A 5,098-nucleotide genomic window follows, 5' to 3' on the forward strand; every position below is an offset into this window, starting at 1 on the left:
ATATTAATTGATTGAATTAATCCCTTTACTTGCCTATTGGAAGTATTAAGATGTAGAATTGGGTGATTACCCGAAGAATCAGTGAAGGAGATGGTGGTTTTCACTCACTTTCACTAACTTTCAAGTGTTCTCTCTCTAGAAACCTCTCTTTAAACTCTCAATTCTAATCTTAAATGATGATTTAAGAAGATTTGGGATGATTTGCAAATGTGTGGGAATGATTTGGATGTGTTTTGGGATTGAAGAAGATGAAGTTTATGTACTTTCTCACTCTTCTTTCTCTCTCTATCTCTCTAACCTTTTTCTGTAAATTTTTCTCCAAAAATGATCTTCTGCTTTTAGAATGACAGTTTCCAGACCTTTTTATCATGAATTAGAGTAGTTTTGGAGCAGTTTACAGCAGTTTTTATCGAAAAACCTGATGCTCCTTCCCAACAGTCCCTGATCGGGTACAAGTGGTCCCCGATCAGGTACGGGTTATCCCCGATCGCGTACGGGGGTCCCTGATCGGGTACGGGTCAATTAAGGGCAGATTTTCCCCTTCCCGACCTCCGATTTTGACGATTCTTATATCGTTGGATTCGTCTCGACGATATGGATATTTCATATTTTATGTTATAAGGCTAAAAATGACCCGATCAAAAGATATGGCTCTAAGACCGTCTAGAGCTTTCGTTCGGAAAACTTCGAATGGTCATAATTTCTTCGTTTAACCTCCGAATTGAGCCCAAAAAAGAGCGTTAGGCTTGAAATGGGATATAGGTGAATTTAAGCCCTAATATTGAGAGAAATAATTTTGGGTTTTGGTCTTTGATCACGTTCAAAATGACATGGGACCCACCTATAACATATCGAGCACAGGTGACCTGAATTTCATCATTAGAGTCAGAAAAAGTTTGTGTTGATAGCAACCCCCTCAACTGATCCTTTTTTTCCACTTTGCCCCCTCAACTTGGGGGACAACCTATTACTCATCTAACCTCAAGAAATGTAACACTTTGTGCCCCTTTATGTGCTTATATGGTATTGATTAGCCCCCTCAACTCACCAAATATAACACTTCGTGCTTCTTAGGTTTATATATCTATTTCAAAACAATGAAGGAAGGGTTCACATCAGGATGTAGAAGGTGTATTGGAATGGATGCAGAAGGTATTTTAGAATGTGTACTCAATTCCATGTAGGCACGTAAGGGGCACGAAGTGTTACGTTTGGTGAGTTAATGGGGCTAATAGGTTGTCCCCGAAGTTGAGGGGGCAAAGTGAAAAAAAAAGACAAGCCGAGGGGGGAGTGAAGGTATTAAGCTCGTTTTTATAAATCACAACTTTGAAAATATGGGCATAAGGATATCTAAATGACTCGAGTTTCTTGCAATTGTATTGAAAGTGATGCCCATCTACTCTATATTCAACTGTATATCCCAATTCCTTGTTGTATGAATTGCTTACATGTCTGTCCAAAATTTTCATCTTCTCCACCCCCCACCATTGTTCTGTTGTTCATCCTTTATCAATCTTTCGTAACATACATTAACTTGGATATCTCCACTTGCGCTTTCTTGAACATGTAGTTTGTGAAAGCTTGCTGAAACTGTTTCTCAAATTCAAATCAGTTTTCCATGCTATGACTTTGGGTTTACTATCGTATTTAGCATGAAACTCTTTCTCAATCTCGTTTTTCATCGCAATCTTGTACTACTCGACAAATCTCTTAAATGTACTCATTGAATTTACATTTTTATCCAAAAATGTGTGCATACCTTCGCTTCTTTGAGTAGAAACCATTCTAGCCCAAAAAATATGATTGAGAAATACTGGAGCCCAACCTCTTATTGTACATCTTCAAAGACCACTTATTGTGTTGTAAACCGCATTCCTCCAAAAACATGTTCCACTTTGTTTCAAAGTCTTCTCTTAAAATGTTATCATAAACTATCTACTTAAAGTCATTTGTGGCATTCTGATAATCATGAATGTTCTTAAACTTATTAGACAAATTGTCCATGATATACCACAAATAATATCGATGAATTGAGTTTGGAGTTACAACTCTAATAGCTCCTTGTATAGTCTCATATTAATCTGAGTATTGTCGGAGGTTCTCTTCCCATTTCCCTAATTCAAGTGGAAAATAACCACTTGAAAGAATCAACATCCTCATTAGATATTAGAGCACATCATAACACGATTGACTACCAATGATGATTCACTCTAACAAACATCACAAAAGGTATTTTATATTAGTTAACGAGATACGTTGAGTCAAAGCCAACCATATCATTAAATTCTTCAAATTCTGCCTTTGAACGTGGATGAATCCACAAAACCGGCGTCAGTCTTCCTTCATCATTTGTTTTAATAAAATGGAAAAAATCACGAGATTTCTATTGCAAATCCAAAGATAATTTGTTAATTGCATCAACAACCCCCACACCTAGCATTAGCCTCCTTTCTATTGTCAATGAAATTCCTGTAATCTTTATGAGGCGCCAAAGTTTTCTGGTCCACCACTCTGAACTTGCAAAATTCTAATGCTATTGGATGTCCTTATCCCAGCTATATCGTTGGCTTCCAATTACTGATTCACGTGAAAGTCAAATTCCTTTTACTCAACATCATTCTTCTCAATTATAGATGCAATGCATTTCATCATTTCGAGATTTAACTACCCAACGACCATCTTTTAGTGATGCATTAATTTTAGCTTAGCAATTTACCCTCTTTGATTTTTTTTTGGTCTGATCTTAACCTCCCACTATAACAGTTGAAGATCTTACATTTTCATTTGCTTGTTGATGACATTATGACAGAAAACCTTTCAAACTAGTGCGTTGTTTATATACATTAAACAAACTTTCGTGAGTTGAATATGACATTTCTGTGGACCTTGTTCCACGTACATAATGTCAACTTATGATGGATCATATTCATCATGAATGGTAGTGTCATCAACACCAAATGCTTCATCATGTGGGCTAGTGTACTCGTCTTCTATACTCTGCTCCATTAATTCGTCCATACCGTTCTCACTCATATGAATTGTAAACAAATGAAAATTTGGTGTTCAATTTAATTTTTGAAGGGAGAATCACGAATGGAAATTGATGTTCAATTCAATTTTTGAAGGGAAATCACGAATTAGTAATGAGAACTATCCTTGTATATTGTTTTGATAAGATCGAGTATTAATTGGAGATGGTCAATCATTACATTTCTCAGAAATACAAAGCATTCAAAAGGATAAGCTTTTGTTTAGGCGGGAGTGGGAATATGCAAATTTTCTTACCTAAAAACGCAGTGCATGGTGCCAATTTGATACAAGGGTAGTTTAGGAAAATTGTATTTGTTGCGTCAAATTCTTTACTGCAATGTTACGATAGAGATCATTTCGTTTCATTAATTATTGTTTTAAATTCACCCCAAGATTCTAGTATGGAAAACAAAATTGAGAGAGAGAAAAAAGTAAATTTATGGTAAACAAAATTGAGTGAGAGAAAAAAGTAAATAAAATAATGGCATAATTCTCCGTCAGTCCCCTTAATTTGTCCAAATTGATCATTTTACCTCTCCAACTCATCCAATGTCCTATTTACCCCCCTTAACTCCATAAAAGTGGTATTTCTCACCCCCTCAACTTGTACATCTATCCCCCCAACTCATAGAATGTTCTATTTACCCCATTAACTCCACAAAAGTGGTATTTCTCACCCCTTGTAATCCGTTATCGAGACCTAAATTGATACCCTTTTTTAAATGTTAAACCTATATTGGTGTTATTTTATACGTGGAACCTAAATTGATACTTTCCCAAAAACCATATGCCTATTTTGGTACCTTATCTTTACATATAATGTTTTTAACTTGTTTATATTAATATTCTTGTTATTTGTATCTTTTATTCATTCATTCTCTTTTCAATTTTTTGGCTAGTTAAATTTTGATCATCTAATTATTGTAATCCAAAAACCATATGTCTATTTTGGTACCTTATCCTTACATATAATGTCTTTAACTTATTTATATTAATGTTCTTGTTATTTGTATCTTTTATTCATTCCTTATCTTTTCAATTTTTTGGCTAGTTAAATTTTGATCATCTAATTATTGTAATACAATATTATTGTAATAAACACATGAAGGATCAATATAATATCAAATTAAAACAAAATAAAAAGTTGATATTAAAAAATTATATTTTCAAATCCATTTGAATAAGTCATATTAATTTTGCACTATAAAAGGGTAAGATATACTACTTTCATGGAGATAAAAAGGTAAATATGACCATAAGAGGTGAGAAATACCGCTTTTATGAAGTTAAGAGGGTAAATAGGACATTCGATGAGATGATGAGGGGTAAAATGACCAATTTGGACAAGTTAAAGGGGTGAAAAATACCATTTTTAAGGAATTAAGGGGGTTAATTGGAGGGATAAAATGACCTATTTGGACAAGTTAAGGGGGCTGGAAAAACATTAGGCCTAAAATAATTAATAAAGTTTGACAGGTCCACGTGTATGTTTTTTATGTTTGTAAGAGGGTAGGTCTGCCAGCGTGTTGCACGTCCTAAGAGCATCTCTACTAGAAGATCACAACTTAGAGATGTCACATATGTAGATTATAATCAAAAGTTACAATCCATTGAAAGTCATTGTTGTTTTAGAATTTTATGGCGTAAGAAAAAGATATTAATTAATAACATAGGACTTATATTATAATTTGACATGAAAAGCAAAAATTGATGCTTTGGCAGGCATCATACGTACCGAGTGACACTTTCGATTGCTTGGCTGCATGATGTTCAATTTATCTCTTTATGTGGATAAGTGCAAATTTTGATTGATTTTTTGGTGGTTATAAAAAAAATAAAATAAAATAACAAACCCAATTAAATTAAATGTGCTCTAATGGTTGATTGTTACCAATTTGATTTTGGTAACAATCAGATTACATCCATTTCTAATCACTCCTTCCCACATTCAACCTGTAAAGAAATTTCCGCCCAACAACCCCAATCAACTCGCTAATTCTCGCTGATTCTAGTGACCAGGCATGTCCATTGAGATTTGAAAAGAAGCACATTACAAGTTTTTCCTTCC

Source organism: Euphorbia lathyris, chromosome 2 (assembly GCF_963576675.1).
Source record: "Euphorbia lathyris chromosome 2, ddEupLath1.1, whole genome shotgun sequence".
NCBI classification, from domain to species: Eukaryota; Viridiplantae; Streptophyta; class Magnoliopsida; order Malpighiales; family Euphorbiaceae; genus Euphorbia; species Euphorbia lathyris.